Source organism: Ammospiza nelsoni, chromosome 3, assembly GCF_027579445.1.
Source record: "Ammospiza nelsoni isolate bAmmNel1 chromosome 3, bAmmNel1.pri, whole genome shotgun sequence".
In the NCBI taxonomy this organism is placed as follows: Eukaryota; Metazoa; Chordata; class Aves; order Passeriformes; family Passerellidae; genus Ammospiza; species Ammospiza nelsoni.
In genome coordinates this window covers 52,984,488-53,008,245 of record NC_080635.1, presented here as the reverse complement: position 1 = coordinate 53,008,245, position 23,758 = coordinate 52,984,488, and the positions used below count along the sequence as shown (strand labels likewise).

The following is a 23,758-nucleotide window of genomic DNA, read 5'->3' as shown; positions in this document are numbered from 1 at the left end:
TTTTAAATTTCTTTCAATTCATGTAGAGGTTTATGTATCTTAAAACATGTCTGCATGGAGATATGGTGGCTGTTTAACCACTTGAGAAAAAGGTTGTGAAGGCCCAGGCAGGCCATCCAAGATGAGTTTGAATTCTCTGTTAGCTTTGCTAAAAGAGGAATAGAGAGGCTGAGGACACACAGGGTATGGTTTGACAAGTGTCTTCAGCTTGTGTCCAGTTCACCTGCATGTGCAGAAGAAGCCAGCCTTGCCCTCTCCCTACTTACTTTCCACAACCCCCATTGCAAGTGCATTGCTGATGCTGCTGGCAGTGCAGCTCCCACAAGTTCTCGTGCCAGGAGAGGAGAGGTGGTGGAACAACAGGGCTAGGGACATCAGGAAGGGGAGGTTCACATCTCTCAGTGACACCACAGACTTATGTCCCTTTAAGCAGCTCATGAAACTTCACTGCAGAGCCCCAGCTCAGCAAGATGCTCAAATATGTGCCAAACTTGAGGCACACAGGCTATTGATAAGAAGATAGTGAAGCATATGCTTTATTTTTAAACATATTATTAAGAGCTTCCTGAATTGAGATAATTTCCTTCTCAGTATTTCTCTTCCCATCCAGCATAACTTTATTTTTTCACTTCCTGCCAATATGTACTTCATTTCCCTCTGCACATTGCCAGCCAGCCCTCAACTTGCTGGTTGGCATCTTTTCATTCTCTTAGGTGGAGTGTGTGTGTGGTGCCACACTATTTTGGGAAGGCATTAAAGATACAGGGCAATAAAGATACAAATCCTCAGGGATGGGCCCTGGCTCATTGACTACTATAACAATAACTTTGTTGTCTTCTGTGTTGTACGAGTCCTGTAGAAAATTAAAGAGAACCTAATTAAAAAGCTTAAATATCTTTAAATAAGTTTGGATTCAGATTTCCATACCAACCTCTTCTGTTAGCAGAACCTAGGGTATGGAGGAAAAATCTAGTTCTGCACCATTTCTCATTGCTGTCCTGTCTCCTGTGGCCTTGGAGAGGTAGATAAGGGATATAAAAAAGCTTGTGAGTACTGCACTGTAAGTCAGCTAGTAGGTCTGAGACAGTGTAAGTGAAGATCCCAAACTGTAGACAAATTGAGTTCACCAGATACCTGATTTGTTGGCTCCAAATATTTCTTTAACCAGAAGATTTTATTCATAATTTCACTAACAGCATTTCACTGAAGCAAAACTTGAAACTCTTTGTTTTCTCAGTACTTGCAAGTTTGTCAGGCATTCCACAAACCTTCTTCTTCAGTTGTGGGCTCTTGAACAGTACAGAATATGCAGGCAATATCTTGTTATATTAATGTAAATGGCTAATACCTACCAATCTCTGAAGTTCTGCTGGGATGATAATAGATGACTGGTACTGAAGAGGACTGGCCAATCTGTTCTGTTGGTTTCAGAAATTTTTTTTCCCCCGCCATGAGATATCCTACTTGTTGTATCTGGCTGCTAGAATATTTTTTACATTGTATCTTTTGACCAAAATCAGAGTTAAATTACCCTTTAGAATATCTGTTGCCTACAGTCATCGACTAGTCATATTTTGGTTTGTGCACAGAAGCTGAAGATGCAATTTTGATCTTTTGAAAGAAAAGAATTTCACCTAAAATATTTAACAGACCTTTACACCTACCTGCAGCAGAGAGGTTTGTTTTTAATTTATTATATGGCTGTGAGTGCCTATTGCTCATAGCACACAGGGTTATCTGCTGCCAACTTTTCTGCAGTTTTAAAAGTTTCTGGATTGTTGAAATATAATTACAGTTTAAGTGAAGATTAGAACAGAACTTTGAATTTGCTGTTTTATTAATTTCTACAGTCCACAGACCTTGAGCCAGGAGCACTGCAGTAAGGCCAGAAGTGAATCTCTTTTTATACATGTTGGTATCCATGAACATACTTTTCCCAGGCTTCGTGCTAGTTCCTTGCCAAAACATTGTAATTGTGCTGGCAATTTCCATTCTTAGTTTTTGGGTAAATATGCTTCTTAAATAGTCTGACAATGTCCTTATTGACCAAGAACACAATTCGACTCTTTGCCCCCCCTCCCTCCCCTGCCTCCAGCAGTGATGCGGTGGTGACACATACTGAGATTACAACTGAAATTGTTAACAGAAAACCTCCAATGAATGTAGCCTCTTTGAATTAATGGTGTCCACCTGCTTGAAAAATCCAAAAATTTTCAAAAAGTAGGAAAACCATGTACTTGCATACTCATAGTCAACTAGAGATGGGGCCAAACTGTCTAGGGTCTTCTCCTAGAGGTGTGCAAGAAATGTCAATGTCTGTGAGTAAGGATGGAGGGCATAGAACTGTGAAATCTAGGACACTTAAGCATTTGTTTAACTTTAAGCCCAGGAGAACATCACTGAAATCACTAAGGTTATTCCTGCACTTAACAGTAATTATGCCTTTACACACCAGCTTGACTTCAGACTTGTCTGTACTGTACTGACTGTGCAATTTTACCCAGCTCCCATTGATCAGAATTATTGTGCAGCCCTTGGTGGGTCTAAAGTGATCTTAGACATTCCATTAGAGAAACATTGTTTCCATTACCATTTACAATTTGAACATTTTAAAACTATCATTAAAATATGTAGCTTTATAACATACTTTTTTTCATATATGTAGCAGATGGTTACTTACTGGCAACTGGTCATGTATTAATTTTCAGAAACCTGTTTCCTGAATATGATTAATGACTCACATCCCCTTCATATTTCTTTACTCCAGATGAATGGTGTATGGATTCTGAAATGCAAGACATATGCTGAACACCTAATTGGGCTGCCAATGGCTCAAAAATATTATAAGTTTAAAAACTCAGGTAATACAAAGTTTGCTGCCTGGGTATTTCTCATTTACAAATCTGTGGTATTCAAGAAATAGAGTTAATATTGATATTTTAGCTATTAGAATTGGTTGCATTATGACAAATCAGTAATTTGTTGGAGATCTTTAATGCATTTTGGATTTTAAACCAGAAAATACAACATGCTCTGCAATGTCTCTTCCATTATGAAGAAGAAAAATAATTCAAGGATGAACTGAAATTTTCATTGAATGCTCCTCCATACAGTCTTTGAAACTGAAAATAATTTCAAAAGCCCAAAAGTTGTCAGACATTTGCAGAAAGAAAGGCCAGTTGTGACTGGAAAAAGCCCCGTGAAACAACCCACCATAAGTTAGTAGGAAGATAAGAGCTGCCATTATTTCAGCCAGATGAGAACTCCATGTAAATTGTTGTCCTCAAAGTGGGGCCAGTTACACTACTTAGGGAAAGAATTTCCTCTTTTAATCTCCTATAGTTTTTCCATGATACACCCACTTCTGCCAGTCAGTGAGTGGTTTAGGGACTGACCCCTAAGCATCTGCACATATATGAGCTTTTTTAATAGCCAGTAAGGGATTGTCTCACAGCTAATGAGGCCAATCTTGTTTTCAGACATTCATAGTCAGGCACCCCACAGCATTCTTCTGCCTCAGGCCTACACTTCTGCCATGTGTTGTGTTAAGTAAGTGGGGTGGGGGTTTTCTTTGCCCGTTAAGTCTGCTGAACCTCATCATTTTCTTGATGGGAAAGAAGAAAGATGGGAAAGATGGCACCATGTTATTTTTCAGATTGTGCCTGAGCAGAAGAGTGTTTAGCGTGTGCCACCTGCATCTATACAGGTGTAATACTTTTTTATCCCTTCTGTTTCTGAATTACTCTGATAACAGTGCTTGCATTGGCCACTGGGCTGATAGTTTTGCTGGACTGTCTGCAGTGACTTATAGAACTTTTTTAACTGATAGTAGGTATAGACATGATGGTGAGTCTAGAGTTAAATTTCTCCCTGTTTTGTTCTTGCTGACAATGAATTTTATTTTTCTTCTATGTCTTACACATGTGAAACCTTGAATGGTCCAGTTTCAAGTATTACAGAGATTTTGGTGTACTGTATGACAAGTTGGTTTAGACTAACAAAACTGGTAGAAACACTTCAAATTTTATTTTGCACATCCTCAAACTGTTAATCCATTAAGATATTTACTCTAAACTGCATTATTTTATTTCTTACATTCCAGCAGAAGTTTTGATGACATTCTTGCTGAGAATTATTGAGAACAATACTTCTGAGGAATAAGTCAGTTCAATACAGAAGTGTGAGAAACTTAAAAAGCACATATTATCTGTAAATTTCAGTGAATCACAATTTTAGAAGTTTTGATCATCTATTGTAGTGCATATAACAGAATTTATATTGCTGACTCAAAAATGAAAGGCTCTGATGAACCTCAACACTGAAAATTTTTCAGTTGAGCGGTTTCACAGATATTAATAAAATCAATTGGTCTTAAATTATTTTTTTATGATGATCCACTATTACAACACTTGAAACAACACTGACATCTGTTCCAACATTTTTGGTAGCCAAAATAATACATGCTGTGCATGAATAACTCAGTGGTGTTAGGCTCAGGTAACCAAAGGACACTCTCTAGGTGTGTCAAACAGCAAGTTATGACAGCAGCTGTGTAAAGTTTGCTTTGAGCTTGTTCAACCAAATGATTACTTGAAGAAAGTGCACCCACCATCAGAGGCAGCTACTGCCTGGCAGTGAAGCTGTTCACTCATTTGTTAAAGATGCCTAACTAACACCTAAACTGCAAATACCATGTATGTCAGTACTGCCACCTCATCTGTGTGTTTTACTAATTATCTACAAATCGAGTATTTTCTTACTTTTGTAGAGATAATTCTTGATATTTATCTCATTTCTGGCAAAAAGTGGCAATGTAGGAGTAACTGCTTTCAGATGATTTATCAAATTATGCTGCTTACACATGAATTAGATGGAATCGGCCTGGATTACATTTGCTCATGTCCATATTCATGACCTTCCAGTTGCTGAGTTTACAAACTTTCATAAACCAAAGACTAATTTCTAATTCAAAACAGTAGTGTGAAGGCCTGGAAAGTTCAGAAATGGGAAAGAACTTAAGAAAGTCCAAGACATATAGAAAGTGGCTGAGGTCCTTCAGTAGGTGGCACACTTCCCTCTCAATCAGTTGAGAAGGAAAATATTTGCAGGATGCTTGGGGCTCTTGCCTGTGGGAAGATACCAGGGATGCAAAACCAGGAAGGTAACCAATGTGGTTAGGAAGGTTCCCATGACATGTGCCAGAGGAGTTATGGAGATAGGATAATGTGGTGAAATTCTAGATAGCTGCAACTTAGTTAATGCAATTTTTCTTATCCAAAGTGCCCCCTGCCATTTTGAGATCTCTTCTTTACTCTGTTTTCAAGTTGTCACTACTCACTGTTAAGAGTGGCCTGCCCCTCTGCTCTCTCAGCCCATACATTAAATTCTCTATGCATGAAGCACTGGAGGTTTCTTTGAATTGGAAGATGATGCAAAAGAGTTGCCTGTTTGAGAAGAATGCTAAATGAAAGGCTATCAGGGCTAATGGGAATAAAAATAGGTAAGCTTTTAGAAAATTAAGTCACTTAATAGTTCAGGTTATATATAACTCAGAAGTTGCTAAATCATGTCATGCTTTTGGCAGGCTCTTACTTCAATTGTTCCTATAAAAAATGGGGCAGGGTGAGGGGGAGAACTGTCCAGTATAGAAAATTGCAGGAGCTAGTACTTTATATTTAAAGATAAATAACCAGTGCTTGGTAACATGTTCCACTTGTCAGCAAGGCAAAATATTTTTTTTCAAATGCCTAAAAGTCTTTCAAAAACTTAATTGGATTGTGATGTTAAAAAGGACAAGCAAATAAAACCTGGCTATAGAACTTACAAGCTTTATTTATCTCACATGAGAAGTGCACATAATCCCTTGCCTGAGTTTCGAGTCAGCAGTGTAGATTTTCCTATTCAGCTAGTCAATTAGCTATGAAAAAAAAATTAAAATGAGTAAAAGTAATCAAATTTTATTTAAAAAACAGTTTCCCAGGATTCACGGGCTTAAAAAAATGTTCCCATGAAAGGTCATAATTTCAGAAAATTCTGCCTTTTTCATTTTTTCACCCTCTTCCAAGGTCAAGTGATGACATGTTATTATCAAGTTGTTGATGCACACAGCATGTTAGTTCTGCATCTGGAAATACTTTATGTGAAGAAAATCACTTTTTTTTTTTTTTTAAGGAAATCTCAAGATAGCAGAAAAATATTTTTCCTTCAGGAAATACAGCCATTTGTTCATTAGCAGGCAAACAGGACTCCCCTTCCTTTGGGCCCTCTGCCAAAGTTATTTACACACAGGCTTGTTCAAGCTCACCACCTTGGCTTCGTGCTCCTTCACACCATTTGATACTGTATGAGATTGGAGCTGTTGTGCATAAAGGAGTGCTTCACTGTGACTCCTTTGTGTTCTGTGGAGGAGTCATGGGCACACTCCCCTGTGAGGAAAGATTACCCTTGTTTATGTAGGAGAGTAGACAAACAAGATACAGCAGCCTGGATTCAAGGAACACATAGGAAGAGGTGTTGAGAGGGTGAAATGGCAGTGTCTTTTCCTCTTTTCTCATATGATAAGATGGCACTTGAGCAAAAGGAAAACAATATGTACAAATGAGAAGGTGGAATGCTGTGGCAGGAAATGCATTTTTATCGTATTAAATGATATGTGAAACTTATAGCTTCTAGTTATCTCTGAGAAGAGCTTGAGATGGTCAGTAGAAGGTAGGTATCTCTTAAAGTAAAAAATCAGTTACCTGAATTAGTACTGCTCTTAAAATGGATTTTGTGATGTATTTGACACCCTAAGTAAAGTCAGAAGCAAATGCAGCCCTTTTAGTACTCTTGCCAACTCTTCTGATCCATCTGGGTCTCCCTTGGCACCCTCCTTGCTGGCCCCAGAGCCGCTGGGTGTGCCCTCTTGGGATCTCCATGTGTCCCTAGGAGGGACTGGTGGCTGGGACCCTCACTCCTGCAGGCTGTTCATCGCCCAGCACCCAGCTCAGGGCCCTTCTCTCTCTGACGAGCAGAGAAACAGCAGGTCAGAAAAATGGGAGAAGGAATATGGGAGGAAACTCCTGTATAAACAAGGACAATGTGTTTTAAACATTACTGGTAGAAAACTCGTATTTATTGATGAGGAAAGCCATTCACATAGATTCCCATAGATTTCCTATAGATTTTCTAACTTTTAATCAAACTTTAAGAAAGAGGATCTAAACAGCAAAATAACACCACTAATTTTGTTTTGCACTCCTACCCTCAGAGACTTTCAGAAAATTGGATACATTTGGTCAATTTTGCTTTACACTGTTCACAGTGAAATCAGTTAAGAGGTATCAATGCCTTATATAAAGGAATTGTCCCTTTTGCTGCAGTTCTATCTGCAGCAAGTTTGTGAAGAATAGTATTGAGCTTGTGGGTACAGGTTTGGAGACAAAGTAATTTTTTTCTTAAGAAAGGATTAATTCTTTTAAAATCATTAGCTATTTTAGGAATGAATGGTTGTTTAACATTTCAACTCAACTGCACTATTATAGAAGAATTATGTAATGCTGTCTATTACCTACTTTGAGAGCAGCACGGTTTACAAAACTGATGGATTCTGTGTGCTCTGAGATCAAACCAAATTTTCAGAATAATTTATAGCATTTAATAATCTGTGAACATCATTGCCGAATATTGTCATTGTATGTTGTGTTTGCTGTGAGCTGAAGCTGTGATGGCCAAGGTGCTTTCCAGGCATCAAGACTGACTTATTTTTTGATGAATCTGCAAAATCTATATTTAAATATTAGCTGTAAATCTTACATCTGAGACCTCCCTTAGTTATCTTCTTTGTTACAGTGATAGTTTTATTAAATGCTGGGTGTAAACATAGAAAAAAAAATCCAGAGGGAAATGACAGGATGGTATGAAGCAAGGACATCATCATTAAGTTATGTTGTTACCATGAGTAGGCGAGAGAAAGTGATTCAGATGTCTGATGCCTCTCTGCGGAGTCAGTGGCAGGAGTCTGGGAGGAAAACTATCCCAGCATCCCAGCTGCAGGCCCCTGAGGGACAGTGCTCCTGCCTCCTGCTCCCTGGGGGACGGGAAAGGGGCAGCGGTCGGGATGAAGGTCAGTCTGTGCTCACTTACACCCACTCCCCTGCAAGTGTGCACAAAGAGGGAGAGGGCTGGAGGAACCCTGGGAGGACTCCGTGCCTCTTTGCCTGGGGAGGTCTCCTCCAAGCTGAGGACCCTTGCCGCTACAAGTTGTGCAGCTTGTCAAAACCTGCTCTGGGGCTTGAGCCAAACAAATTTTGTGGAACAGTGAGGGTCTCTCTCTGAGCACAGGTATAGCTTCACTCTCTCCCCTGGAAGCACCGAAGTGCCAAAGAGTTGTAGCTCCAGCACATACCTTGTAGAGCCACAGTGAAGGAAATGGCTTTGGCTCAGATGGCACATGTGGGAAATGTGGGAATGCACACACAGTACAGCTTCTTGAGGTAACCAATGTAATTGGAAAAAGACCCTTATTTTGAAAGGCATTATGGAGAAGCATTTTTTTACTTTGCTTTGAGACTGATTGTAAATAAACTCCTATTCTGAACACTGAACATTCTGTGGCCTGGTCTCTGTGACAATAAAAATGAACTTCTGAAGTCTTGCAAGAGGAGGAGAAGGGATGACAACGCTGGGCATACGCAAAGAAGTCAAAAGTGCTGGTCAGGAGTCTGCAGCCTCCCAGAGGGGAAGATAATGGCAACCATCATTTGGGGTCAGAGATAAATTATAAATGCTGCTGTTGTAGAAAACAGCAGGATGGGAAAACCTCAATTTGAAACAAATCCTAAGCACTCCCATTTCCCATTGACTTATTCTAACATGACATCAAATAAACATCACAAGCCCAAAGTCAATATGTTTGCTCAGACAGAATAATTCCAGTCAAACAATACTCAGTGTCAGAAATGACAGTATCACTTACACCAAAATCAGGAAACAAAGACAGACATGCTCACGGACATAACAAGGAGCCAAACCCTCTTTGTTCAGCCCTCTCAGTACTGAACATGTTTGTAGGAGCAAGCCTTATTTGTAAAAGAAGTCATAATTTATCATGAAATTATGGTCACACGATCCTGTGCCTATATAACTTGAGGGAAACCCCAAGAAATCCCAAGAGTCTCCTGCACCTCCTGGATTGAGCAAAATGAAGCACTGTGAACCTGACTCAGAGGTCACCAAAATTAACAGGGGCCAAAGACCACAATAGCATGAGATTTTTATTAATGGATTCTATGCCCTTTTATGTCCCTGTATTGCCAGCTCTGAGCACTGAGTTGTTATTAGTCCCTAAAAGACGCATGAACAACTTAAAATTCTTAGCTACTAAAATTATGAAATAATGGTTTTATTTACTCTGGCATCTACCATAAGAACCATTGTTTTCAGGATTTATGTATAAACTTTTTCCTTTTCATCCACGAGACAGATTTTTTTCTTGATTTCAGTCAAAAGAATAATCTCAGATGCCAAGTATGACTTTCGATGTCACTGTGATGGTGCTGCGAGTTGGCTACACTTCAAATCGACTTCCAGTAATCTGTAAACGCGGCTGAATGGATTCCCCAAAAGAAAATTTACTCTGAACAATAAGTGAAGACCTGCTGTCAAAAACCCAGCGGGCGCCGGTGCCACGGCAAAGCCAAAGCAGACGAGGCCAGGCAAGGGACCCCCGCACTGCCGGAGCGGCCGGGAGAGGGAACCAGCCGGTTAGGCTTCGCTCTCCGAGCAGCCGTGGCAAATCTCAGGAATACAAACGCTGTTCCCCGCATCCCGCTCAGGTTTAACTAATTCAGAGATAGTGTGAGCGGCAGGACCCGGGGCGTGTGTCGGTGCGGGACCAGGGCCGGGTCCTGCTTCGGCGAAGGCTCCGAAAACCCGTGCTGGGTTCCCGACCACCGCGGAAGGGCGGTGGGATATCTCAAGGAAGCACGGCCGGGAGGGAATTTCCCCTGCAGCGCCTTTCTGCCCCGAGGCCGGGGGCTGCTGCGGGAGAGCGACCCGCCGCCGGCCCCGGCCCGGCCGAGCCCCTCCCGCCGCCCCGGGCACTGCGGGCCCCCATTGGCCGCGGGCAGCCCCGTGAGCGGCGGCGGGGGCTGCGAGCCCCGTTACCCGCGGCGGCCCGCGTCCCGCGTCCCCCCTCCCTCCCGGCGGCGCGGGTCGCTCCCGGGGCCGGCGCTCCGCTCCGCTCGGCCGCGGCGCTGGCGGCGAGCGGGTGTTGCAATAAATGCGTATGGCTGCGGCACAGCCCGGGGCGGCGCGGCGGGCTGCCTGCCCTCCGGGGCGGCGGTGAGCCCCGCCGGGCCGGCCCCATGCGCGCCCCTCCTGCGGGCCCACGTGCTGAGGGTGAGCGAGGGCCGCGGTGGTCCCTGCCCGGGGGAGACCCGGGCTCGGCTGCGCAGCCGGGCCGGCGGCCGGCACGGGGAGCCCCGGCGGTGCATTGTTCTCCTTGACAGATAACGCGATCTCGGCCGGGCGAGAGCGAGGGGGTGGAGGGGCCGGGGGAGAGAGAGAAAGGAAGCGGAGGAAGGGGAGGGGGCAGGAGGATCCCGCGTCCTCGGAGGAAATTCTCAGGCCGGGAGGACGCGCGGCTTGCGCACGGCAAGTCGGGACTGGCTCTCCTGGGAGTTCCCTCGGCGAGGAGGGGGAGGGGAGCGGCGATCTCCGCCGGCGGGGAGAGGCCGCGGCTTCGCCCTGCGAGGCCCTGCCCCCTCGGTGCGCGCCCTCCCCGGCGCGGAGCTCCCGCGGCTCCCGCCCCGCGCAGCTCCCAGGGCGGGCAGCGCCCAGCACCGCGCCCGGGAGCGCTCCCGCCGCCGCGCGGGGGGACCCGGTGACGTCACGGGCGGCGCGCTCCCCGCGCTCGCTCCGCGCTCGCCGCCCTGTAACTTCTGTTCTGGGAAGTGGTGCCAGGAATAGCCCGGCGGAGCCGCCTGCAGCGCGGAGCGCTCCCTCCCGCCGCGGCCAGGGCGGGCTGCGGCTCCCGGGCCTCCGCCTCTCCCCCGTGCAACACCAGCCCCTCCGCCACTGTCAGGGAGATGGTGATGAGCCTTTCCAAAAAGAGGGAGAGGAATGACCTGCCTTAAGATAAACGCGTGAAGCGGGCGCCCCTTGGCCGCTGGAATATCTCTGTCTGTCTTTATATATAAAGAAGCACCGCGAGCCGCCTCACTCCGGGCGAGCCCTTAGCAAAGGAGCAACACGAGCGCCCGGCGGGATCAGCAGCAGCAGCAACAACAACAACAAGGGCACCGGGAGGGCTTCCCTCCTTCCTCCTCGGTGATTTCCCAGGTGAGCAGCACCGGCTGCTGTGGGCAGCCCCCTCCTCCCTGCCCGCCGCTCATTCCCTGTCAGCGGCACCAGCTGACAGCCGCGCCGGGGCGGCGGGGCTCGGCTGCGGGGCGCCGCGGGGCCGGGGTCGGGCCGCGGCAGGCAGGAGCGGGATGTCCGTGGCCGGCGCTCCGAGTGCTGCCCGGGGCTGCGGGGGTAAATGGAGGGCAAGGCGGCGGGAGGGCGCCTGCGGGGGAAGCCGGCGGGGCTGTAAAACCGCCGGACCGGTAAGTCACCTCTGTGGCGGCGGCTCCGGGCGCTGGCAGGCACCGGCACCGTCCCCGGGGCACCACGGCCGGCGGCCCTTCCCGCTGAGCCGGCGCAGGAGGGGGACACGGCGGGGACAGGCCTTTGTCGGTGACACGCCGTTAGGAAATGTGGGGAATACCCGGCTTGTAAGTGTATGCAGATGAGGAGAAGGCAGCCTTGCGTAATCCCCTCCTGCGGCGGGGAATGGGCATGGTCACCGCCGGGGAGAGGCGCCCGCGGGGGGGCCGACCCGACGGGGCACTCAGCGCGGCCTCCGGCGCCCCGGGAGCGGATGGGGGGGCACCGAGGCAGGGGGGGCGCCCGGGGCCGCCCGGCGCGGCAGAGGGCAGGGCGCCGGAGGGAGCGGAGCGAGGGGACGTGCCCCGGCTGCCAGCGCGTCCCCGCGGGGGTGCCGGACACGGGGGAAGTGCGTGTGTGTGCGGGGACACCCGGCACCGCGCCGGGGTGCGTGTGCGAGAGTGCGTGTGCGCGCTGCGCCGCGGTGACTGTTCCCTGAAGTGGGTGGGACGTTGGCCCGTTCCGGGAATGTTCCATGACGTGTAAACGCCACAGGAAGGGGGTTAACGAGGGGCTCGGCCGGGGCCGCCGCCGGGTCCCTCCCTTTCTCCCTCCCTCTGTCCCCCCGCCCGCCGGCGGGGCTGCCGCGGGGGCCGGCGGGGGCACGATCCCTTATGTAATGCGGGGTACGTGTGCGGCCGGCGGGGATTATGTAAGCGGCACATCCGCGCCTGTCGCATAGGATATCGCATAGGACACACCACCGCACGCCGGCTCCGCGCCGGGAGGCGGGCAGGGGCGGCGAGTTGCCCCGCCGCGTCCCCGCCGTGTCCCCGCCGTCGGGGTCAAGCGGCGGGGGGGGGAGGCGGGGGAAAGCCCCGGGTTATCCCGGGTCATGCCCCGCAGCCCGCCCCGACCTTCCTGCCGGGGGCTGGCGCGGCGCACGGCCTTCCCCTCGTGAGAGGGAGCCCGAGGCCGAGGGCACGGACGGACGGACGGAGGGAGGCTGGGTGGTGGTGTCCGGGCTCCCGGTGCTGGGTGTCCCCAAGAGCCCCGGCCCGCGGGTGGGGAAGCCGGGGGAGGCCCCGCCGCCCCAGCGCGCCTGGCCCGGGGTCCCGGCCGGCCGCCGGCCAGCACATCTTGTCTCCGTGGGCAGGCGGCCGGGGCTCGCCCCGGGACAACGATAAACCTCCTCAGAGCTTAATTTCCCGGAAAAGGGTTCTGTTTTTCTTATTAGTTGGCACTAATGGTCAAACTTTTTTTTTTTTTTTTTTTTTTTTTTTTTTTAATGTGATAGTTGCAGAAATGAAACTTCTGCTGAGATACTAAAGAGTTGGAGTTTTTTGGGCAATAGTTCTTAAATACCTTTTTAAACTAAAGTAATCGAAGTACTAATGAGTTTCAGTAGAAACATTTAGCTAAATAGTTTCTCTTGTCTCATTTTAAAGTGAAGCCTACTTTAGTATTAAATCTGTCTGGGTTTGTACATTATTAAATAATAGAGGGGGCACTAAACGTTTTATGCTGACTTAGTCAAGGGTGTCGCTTTTTCTTTATTTTTTTTCTGCTAATGAATTTATACTGAGAGCTATTACGAAAGAAGTAAACAAAGTGGTCAGGGTGGGAGAGGAGAAGCATTGCTGGCTGGGTCTGTATTCCTCTGCTTCCCGGAGCTGCGTGTGCGGGCGAGTGTTCGTGCAGCTCCCAGCGCAAGGGGGCTCCGGTCATCATCGTCAGCAGTTCTGGGGACACCGGGTAATTGGAGTCATTAATAGATTAAAGGAATTTATGGTCTAACGAGGTACAAATTCAGTGGGCCCAGTTTTAAGTTCTGTTGTTGTTGTGGATTACCACTGACTACCAGAGGAATTTGATCCCCGAGTTATCAGGACACGGTGTGGAATCCTCAATATTTTTGATAGTGAGGATGATATACAGGCATGCTAAAAAAGTGTATCTGTTTTTCAAAGATAGGAGAGTCTCTGCCTGTTGGATTTGCAGCACGTGAATATATTTAGATAGATGCAGTATATCCTGTAGTTTATATTTATTTACACTTAGATGTTAAATCTTTCCTGATCCTTCCACTCAGGAGATATTTCTGAAACTTCAGGTGTGGATTATCTGAAACTTTCTTCAATATTTGTTTTGCTTTGTCTCATTTCTCGAAAAGTCAAGTGTTGTAGAGTAGACTGAGAGGGTTTTTTCATGTGACTTTTAAGAAGTATTACTGTCTTCTGCAAACGTATTGAAGATTGCTGTGGTTTTCAGCTATGCAAAGGCAGCAGTAATACAGTACAAAATCAGTGTGTCATTACTTTTGTTGATCGAACAATCCGCATTTTCAATGTTTTGTATCTGTTGTGTTGATGTTATTTTCCAATGGCTGTTGGGCATGGCAGTTCTGTATGTCCTGACTGAGGTGACTTCTTAAAACCTCACTGCTATGGATTAGGATAGAATCAAGCAGCACTTGTCCCAAAGCACAAATGCAGAGGACTTTTAATTGTGTATCTAAGTCCAATTGTGTGGCAACAGTGCAGAATGCTTCTTTATAAAGGCAGATTATTAGATTCTCAAGTGACTAGATTGCCTCATATGCGAGATCTGTTTACAAACCTTCTTGTTACTATGAGGACAAAACAGAGAGCCATATGCATTCATGTGGTCCTTGCTGAATAATGGTACATGTGTCTACTTGAGTGTTTGGCAGTATATCATGTTTAGTTTATGTGGTGGCACCCTACAAGGCTATTCTTTTTTGACTTTTAACTATTTCTAATACCATTGGTTGTACTTAGTTGTGTGAGCAAATTTATGACCCCGGTCTGCATGTTTGTACCCAAGCTGGACATTTTTAAAGCAGGACATTTATTGTTGAGCATTTTGCCAAACTTCTTTGCTTATTCATTTACTTAGGTGCTTTTAAAAAAAGAATAAAGGTGAATTGGATTTAAACAGAAGTGAAAGAAATGAGTACCATTTTGTATGTCCCTCTGCTCATCATTTTTGGTCAACAGCTGGGGTAGTTACTGTTACTGCTTTTGTAGTTTAACCATATTGGGTAAGGTAGTGGGAATATAGGAGCTGTGTGCCTGGCAGAAGTGGTTTACTGAGTGAAACACTGCATTACTTGCCCATCGAAGAGAAAAATGCTTGCTATTTAACAGTATTCCTGTATGCAAGTCATAGTAATGTATAACTCACAGTAATATGACTCGGGTTATGAAATATGGCTTGCCATCCTTTAAATTTGAGTGTGGTGGGGTTTATAATAAGCTGTGGTTGGTTATATTGATAGTTATCTGTACAACTCAGCAAGTACTACCTGCTTATAGTTGATTCTGCCTAAGGACTGCAGGTAAATTGCCAGGGCTGAGTATTGGCTTCCTCTGTCCCATCATTATTCAGGCCCATGAAAAGTTGGTTCTTCATGTCAATGGTCTTCACACAGAGTAAAGAGAAAATGTTTTATCTGTTTTACCTCAGACTGTCAGTATGTGGCTTTAAATTATTGGTCCTTCAAGCAGGAGGAATGCATAACTATTATTATTCTTGCGGGTTAAAGGCTTCAGGAAGAGTTAATTGTTAATACTTTTGGGAGTTGAACAGCAGCGTTGAGTGCAGAGGCTGCATACCTTTGTTATTTGAAAAAGGTCCGATAAGTTACAAGGAAACTGCTTTAAAAATTCTTTTTTTTTAAGAGGCAGGTTAATTTTCTTAAGATTTCTTAAACAGCATCTCTGAAGTAGCAAGCTACAGATTAAATATTTTTTAAGTTATTTGGCTTTCTTCTGTATTTAACTGTTTGGAGATTTTTTTGTTTGGTTGGGTGTTTTGGTTTTTGTTTTTTCTTTTCTTTTTTTTCCCCTTCAATATAATATCTAGCAGTTGCTGAAAAAGTGAAGAAGCAGCAAGGGGAAGTATAAGCTAGATGGAAAATACAGAATTCTATTTTTCTCACATTCGGTCAGTAATTTGGGATGCTACATTTAAATAAAGCAGCACAGAATTATGATAGAACAATGAAAGTTTCAAGCTGGTTGTGCCATTCTGATGTGAAATAGCAGCTTTGCACAGCCTTGTTTCTCTTCTGGGGGCTTAAAATTTTTTGTAAGACTTTGCAACGATTCCCCTATTTCAGCAGGAAATATTAAAAAGCAGTTCATTGCAGTCATAATTTTAATTCTCAAGTGAAATTAGGACTTGTGAAAATGCTGGTCCGACAGCCTGAGAGAAAAAATCCACTGTAAATAGAAATATTACAAATTTTTCCATGACAACCAAGTAGCAAGCCCCTGTTTAGACTTCAAGAAATCATTAGTGAAATTAAAGACTATATTAAGGTCTGGAAACATCTGGGGTTTTTAAATTTGTTTTGTTTTTACTAAAATAGCAAGTGGGAGGTACCATGGACATCTTATTTCACCATTCTGCTTTGTTCATAGATTAAACGATTGGCTTTGCCCTCCTTACTCGTAGTGAGTAAGGATAGTAAAGCCAGTTTAATGTCTTATTCTACACTGGGTTGTCCCCAGTAAGCTTTGTCCCTGAGAACTCTCTTTCCCAAAGCTATGAGCCTGGAAAAGGTGCAGGAGGATATAGGTGGGGGGAACAATCTTATACAGTGTTTCAAAAACCCCAGCGTAGAGTAAGACATTAAAGTGCCATATGCAATTTTGTCTGTCAGGAATCGCTTGCCTTTTTCTATTGTCTTGTGATTAAATTCTTGCCATCATTGATATGGTCTAAACATAAAAGCTTCTTCTTGCTCTGAGAAAGTGTTGTGGGTTTTGGGTGCTTGTTTTCATTTGTCTTTCAGGCACATTCTGTACATCTGCAAAATGGTCACTGTTCTCTGTACGTCAGGGTAACAGCAGTGGGGTGTGGACCACTCTGGTTTTGGTTACAGTATTGCTTATGTTTCTGTATTTCCTTGTTCTGCCCTGGATGTGTCTCTTTTACTGTTTTTTGAACCTGGATATTGCCTTTTACTTGAATAAGAAAAAGCCTGTGCCTGCTTTTTCTCCCCTTCACTTTCTCTGGATGGGAGTCTCAGGGCAAGCCTACCCAGTAGTGTACCACTTGAGTGCTTTTCTGAAAGTGATACAGTGCATAAATATGGATTTAATTATCTGATGTAAATTCCCCTGGTACATGGTGATACTGATATGATCAGTTTGTATAGTGATAATATCCCCTTTCTCTGAGCTTGTTTATGCACATTCTATCGCTGTCAGTGTAAACTTGGTCTCAGCAAAAAAGTTCCTTCTAAGTATGACATGGTAACCACAAGTGATGTAATAATGTAGTAGGTAATGACTTTATGGCCACTTGATGTACACATGACTTTGTTTTGTTGCACCTCAATTTGTGTTTTACATAAAATTATTTTCTTGTTTTTCTGGTTTTTTGTTTTGTTTTGGTTTTTTTTTTTTTTCCTGTTAGTTGATAGTTCTGCCCTAATACACTTACCGAGCCTGAAAAATGCAATTCATGTACAAGAAATTTGATCCTGCACACCCCAAAAAAGAATAGTAAAGCATACATCTGTTCTTAAATGTGGAAGTTCACTTAATTGCAACTAAAGTAACTCGTAATGAACTGCTGCAACTCTGACTAAAATCTTAGATTTATGTAAGTTGCAAAAAAGGTGGGGAAAAGAATGTACAGTATTTTTTGAAAGTCTTAGCTTAATTGCTGTTGTGTCATACAGGAGAAGCTCAAGGTTTGACTGCTACAGAAAGTTTCTCTTTCAGGTAGTAGTTTATTAGAAATTTCATACAAAGAAAAGCAGTTAGGTAATTTGCATGTATAGTTCAGTTTAATAGAACAGTAAAAACTAGAGGAGGGAACGGGAATTGAAATTACAGTGTCAGGTGACATTTTAAAAGTAATGCAATAAAGTAGAGTTTGACCCTCTTCATAAGAAAATACTCAAAAAAAAAAAAGGCAGAAAAGTTCCAAGTTGTTTTCTATAATTTATGGTGGAGTTCAGACTTTTGTGGGTACAGAGAGTAGTATTGCTAAAGAAATGTAAAAAGCTGAAAGAAAGTTCTAACTGCACAGTGTAAGATATAAATCATCAGAGAATGTTGTTGAAGTAATATTATTTATTGAGCAGGTTTTCCATAGACCAACATCTGTGCTTAGGCAGAAAGGAGCTCTAAGTTTAAAAAATCTAATGGCACAGGATCAGGCCTATCAAAATTAGTCTTATTAGACAGTGGGGTTTTGTTACATGTTGGTGTGGGTTTTTTTTTTTGTTGTTGTTTTTGTTTATTTTAGTAAGATAAAAGTCCCAGTTCTCTGTATTTATGTATTTGTGTTTGTGGCTTGCATTAAAACAAAACATGTGTAGTGCGTCAAGAAAGAATAGTATAAAATTATAACCAAGGTTACCCTTCCTTGACAACAAGACATGACACTATTTAGTTAGAGCAAAAACTATTCAGTTTAGACCAAAGTCAGTATTCAACAGAGACCTAAGCTGCTGGCATCTATTACCAGTCTCACAGATCAGTGTAGTTCATTTTGTGTGTAGTGTGCTTACAAAAGTTCTAGAAGTATGTGGAGTTTTATGTTGTTCTTCTCTCAAAGACAGCTAAAATAAATAGTTCAGTTAGCTGAAAAATAATATCCTTATTTGCTCTTAACTGTTGTCAATTTTTTGAGGATTGGATGTGATTTTCCTTCTTTCTGCACAAGCCTTAGCAATGAAAGAGACGCCCTAGAGCATCGTGCAGGCCCGTGGTTCGCTGACACCTCTGCACGCTGACAGTGTTCAACTGAGTCCTGTCTGACACCTGTGAAACTCTGATTCATCTTGAGAGTTGAATTTCTAAAACTGTTTTGTTAATGTTTTAGAAAAGAAAATCAAGTACACTTCATGGTCTTCTGAAACAATAGAAATGGGCAATTTTTGACTTATTTCCATTTAAAATCAGTTATGTTTATGAATGAAATTTCTGAAACTGTTTATGAAAAGCCTTTTAAGTGCATTTGTCTGAAGTAAAATAGTTCTTTAGTGAAAAAGGCATTTATCTTTGGCAGGACATTCATAGACTCCTACAGCCAAATTCCCCATCCTGTATAAGTCAAGAAAGTTCCTACAGTTTGGTAGAAACTGTAGGATTAAATATCAACTATGAGACTATAAAGTTGGACATCTTCCTGCTGTCTTGATCACCAGGTGAGGCTGTAATACTAGGCTCCTTGAGTAAAGAGATTTTGCTTTAAAATCTCTTCAAAGCTATGTGAATTTAATTTCTTCCAACATTCTTAGTAAATTCGTGTCAAACAAAACTTGCAGTCTGTTCCATTATTTTATGCTTGGTCCTGCAGTAGAAGCAAAATCCCTTTAAAAGTTAGTGAATATTTTCACAGAGCTGCTTGGCTAGAATATTTGATTTCTTAAGGTTTAAATAATGGATAAGCTACATGTATTTAATTTGTGAGGTACAGTTGAATTTTGATACAGGCTTAGCAAGATGTTACTGATACATCTGAAGAAATTTGCGGTAAGTGTAGGGTAGGAGTAGTTTATATAATATACTTAGGAGGAAATTATGTTAGTGAAATACAAACTGACAGAAAGGTATTTGTTTTAGAGTGATACCAAATGCAGTGTTGCTGCCTCTGCAGTTGGTTTTTATGGTGGAAAATGTTGCGATCAAGAGGACAGTGAAGTTTGTCCTGTCATGTTTGATATGTAATATATTTTTAGTCTCTGATTTACCTGATTACGAATTAAATGCACAAATTGTGCTCATCTTTGACCTAATTTATTGTAGTGAGTAATGTTAATTATTGGTGAAGAACTTTATAGTCAGCCACGCATTAGTAAAACGACTGCATGATTTGGAGTAATTAGTAGGGCAATTTTGAGTCAGCTATTTTTTTTCTAAACAAGTAAGGCTGTAAATTGGAGCTGATATGCAGTAGTATGACAGCACCTTTATTTGGTCTGACAGGACTTTGGTCTGTGAAATGTGGGGAGGCAAAAGGATGACATACATTATGTTCATTTGCTCTGCTTTGTTTTTTAGCTCAGCTCATATAGTTGTTCAGTGATTCTATTAAATTAGTGATCTCTTCATGGAAAAAATTCAACCACTCTGTTTATTACCTATGACAGGCTTGAAGGAGAGGTGAGAAAGTAATACAGAAGAGAGTAGAAACATACCAGGTCTTCCAAATTTTTCTTTTGGAGCAAGGCCAGCATGTGTTTACATGTCACCTTGGAAATGCTTGTTTTGCTTCTGGGTTGTACAGATTTCCTCATGCAAGGCTGATAGACCCAAACGCTCCATGTGGGAGGCTGGACTGGACACATTCACTTGTGAAAGATGAGTGTACAGGAAGAACCTTTGCTTTAGTTTTGGTGTATGTCCTCTGTGTGATGCTTTATAGTGGTCTGGGGTCTTGACTCATTCTCCTGTAGGAGCAGTGAAGTAGCTTGCAGTAGGTGTACCCTGACTTCCCTTCCCCTGCTCCCCAGATCACCCTGTGCATGGCAGGAAAGAGAAAGACACATGGGATCATGGAGTTCCTTTATGCACACATCTTCAAAACTTCAGTGTGGCTTTTTTTCCACAAATTGAGTGAGTATGAGAGAAACCTTTTAATTTTCTTTCTCACTCACAACCTTATTAATATAGAAGAAAACAGGGATGTTAAATACACAGTTTTGGATGTATGCTGGTTGAGGATGAGGCTTTGAGGGGAAGATCAGTACAATGGGGATGGGAGGTTTGAATGTGATTGGCAGTGGATTATAATTGCCTACTGGAAGTTATTTTTATCAGATCAAGTGTCCCTCTAACCTACAGAATTTTAGTAACACAGTCTTTAGAATCCCTGTCCCTTCTCAAGTCATACAAGCATGCATCACTGAGTAACTAAGATCCTATGGAAGGCCCATTCAGGGTTACAGTGGTAACATCCTCTAACTTCCAACTTTGACATCTCCACAGGTAGCTTGCACACAGAATATGATGCTTCTTACCTTGCTCAGTGCGTGAAGGTATTTATTTTTAAATTTGCTTATGCATGGTTTTGATTTAATTTCTTTGCAGTATCATTTAATCTCCATAGTTCAACCCACTTAACTAGCAAGCAGGGGAGTAAATGAAACTAATTTTGATTTTCTTTTTCTCAGTCAAGTGGGTTGTCTGGTGAGCCAAAAGTGTAATAAATACATTTGATGGCTGTTTAGAGATTCACATGCTAGAAAACAGCCGTGTTTCTGTCTCCTTGCCTAATTCGGTGTCACATGCAGGTGATGGGATTATACTTGTCTTTTTATCTCAACCAAAAATGCATTTTTTTGATTCCTGCTTTAAAGCTTTTCCATAAAAATGAACATATTACAGCAGAAAATGGAGAGAGTTTGCCACATTGTGTGAAGAAATATTTAAGAATGCATGTCTAATTGTATACATCTAGACTCATGTATGTATATGTGATCATTGCTTTTACCTCTAGTCATGTCCTGTCTCCTTCATAGAACAATATACCTGGAATAATTTCCTGAGAGCTCATGCTTGGAGGTCTGGCTTGTTTGTCACTGGGAGGAAGATTTGTCCTGGATTCCATGTAGGTTCAATTTCTGCTGTTGGTTAACTATCAAAGGAAATATTTTAAATAAATAAATTTATTTGAATTATTTATGTACGACTGTTAGCATTTATTTCACAAGTGTCTATGCAGATGCATTTCTAAACTGTTATCCACTGCTCCTGGTGCTGTGCTGCCAGGAGGGTGCAGCAGGATCAGTAAGTGAGCATGGCCCCATTTAGCTGCCTTTGACTGGCTCAGCCAAGGTCATGTCTCGTTGGACCCCATAAGGATGTTTGCCTTTAAGCTGAAGCACTTTGAATTCCTTTTACATCCTCAGATTTCTGAAGGACGCAGTCACATCACTCTGTCTGCTCAGAAGGTGGAAGGGCCATTCCCCAGGCCCTGTCATGTGTGGTGCCTGGCACTTTTAGTGTCCCCTTGAGCAGGATGCTCTGTGAGCCTTGCTGCTCTGGTGGGACACCCACCTCCCCGCTGTGGCTGAGCTGGTGCTGCCAGCTCTCTTGGTTGTAGGAAAGTGACCAGAAAGTCAATCCATGAGCAGACTAACCACGCAAATAGGCGGTGGAAATCCTAAAAAGCATCGTGCCAACACGGATCTTGTTGCTGGAGCTTCGCTTTCTCTGGAGCCAACACAAAACTGTCTTGCCCTCATCTCACAGTTTTCTAATCAGTGCCCCGTATCTGAGAAGATGACACCAAACTGTGCCTGGCACAGCTTGTGACACCATGTGAACTGCCTTGTCTCTTGTGAATGTAATGAAAATTCTGTCATTTGGGATTGTGTCCTGACTAATAAAAGTGCAGAATGGGAGAAGTTATTGATTTTGACTTCTTGTTTTCATGAGGCCAGGATTTTGCCATCAGCTGTAGGTAGGACTTGTACTGCTGAAATAGTGCTTCTCGTGACTGTCCCAGCCTATAAATGGAAACCTTCGGCATGCAAGGTTTGCTTTTCATTGAATATAGTAACACAAGGTGAGACTGTTGGAAAAACTGTCTACATGGAATCAGCCTCTGGATACTTCAGGCAGAGAAGACCTACAAGGAAAGGCACTCTCCACAGAAATGATCTTTACATTGCCATATAGTATAAGGTATTTTTAGAAAAAAATTTATACATTATGTACCCCAAAGTGCTTTCATTGTGATTTGAATATAAAGTACATGGAGTTGGAGGTGAAAGTGTTGCAACTGACTGGCTTAGAGCTGTGGTTTTAGCTTTTTTTGGTTATTATTTGTAGTTATAATCCAGCTGAAAAAGAAACTTGCTTGGAGCCAGGGCTGTATCTTGTCCTGTGTGCTTCTCTCCTCAGTGAAATGCCATTATTTGGTTTTGGAATGATTAAGGTGTGAGAAACTTGCATTTAATTTCAATTTGTGTAGAATGATCTGTTTTATTTTTATTTTTTAATGAGGTCTGATGCCTGCTTATTTCAAGTGGCATAATTTGAAAGGTTTTTTGTTGGTTTTTTTTTTTTTTTTTGTCTGTTTCTGTTATGGTTCAGCATAAAAAGAAAGATAAAGCAATCTATACAAAAGGTTTGCATGGTTCTAGTGTCATGTTTCCTTTTGGTGTGTTTTACCTGCCCTATGTGTCTGCTTCTCCATCTGTAGCCCAGTAGCACCAAACTGAATTAGGTTATCTTTGATAATGGAGTTTTTCATTGCAGTTCACCATTTTTAGATATAGTTTAAAATAAAATTTTGCACCTCGTCTGATGGGTGGATAAGAGGGGAGATGAGCTTTTTTTTTTTTTTTTAACAGTACAAACAAAAGAAAAAAGGAAGAGGAAAACGCCTATTTCAACAAAAGCTTATGACATGGTTCTAGAATGCATGACCCTGGGCAAAAAGGGCCAGTTATTGGAGTAGTTCTTGAGTAACCTAATTGTTTGATAAGGATCCTTGCCTGTTTAAATTGTTGTTGATTGTTGGAAATATTCCATTTCTAAATTTGTGCCTTATTGCGTACCCTAAGGTATGTGTACAACCCACTGTAATTGCACCGTTTATTATTTTATTAATGAGAGCTGTGATAATGTGTTGGCTCACAAATCCCCTCCAGTCTGGGTACGGTCTCCTAATTGCCCAAGGTTCTGTGATTCTGTCGTTTGTTCTGGGGTTGGTGACAGGGAACACAAGCAGATTCTCTATAAGCATGGTTTACAAAACTCAGACCTCGCCCTAAAGCCTGTGTTTGGTGTGATAATGCAACCAAAGTCTGGAAAGGCCGGATGCATTTTTTAACACACACATTATGAATAACAATAGAAGCGGCAGAAGGAAATTCTTACTACATAATCCTGAGTACCTGAGACTTTGCCAGCTGGAAGGAGAGGCCTGCACACCTTACTTGGCCTTCTAAACCATAACAGAGCACCCCTTAGCACTTCTTTGATCTGGGTCTCTCCTGCCTGCCTCTGTGCCCAAGTGGCTGGAAGGCGCTCGCTTTGTTTGCTGTAAGGCACACAACAGTGAGCAAGCACCTGGCATGCAGCAGCAGCTCCTGCTTTTCATGTGCCTCAAGGGCGGCAGGCGTACCAGGGAG

At 43.4% G+C, this 23,758-nt stretch overlaps 1 protein-coding gene across 3 annotated transcripts in view; it reads left to right on the top strand.

Moving 5' to 3' along the window:
* The first annotated feature begins 10,911 nt into the window (after nucleotides 1-10,911).
* The window catches only part of HIVEP2 (HIVEP zinc finger 2), a 136,160-nt gene continuing 123,313 nt past the window's right edge, over nucleotides 10,912-23,758 (top strand). For 2 of the 3 annotated variants that reach the window (XM_059467972.1, XM_059467968.1), the window contains exon 1: nucleotides 10,912-11,322. The gene's annotated coding sequence lies outside the window, so the exon portion shown is untranslated. Of the gene's footprint in view, nucleotides 11,323-12,972; nucleotides 13,742-23,758 lie in introns of those variants that run through there. The other variant, XM_059467974.1, reaches the window with a different exon arrangement.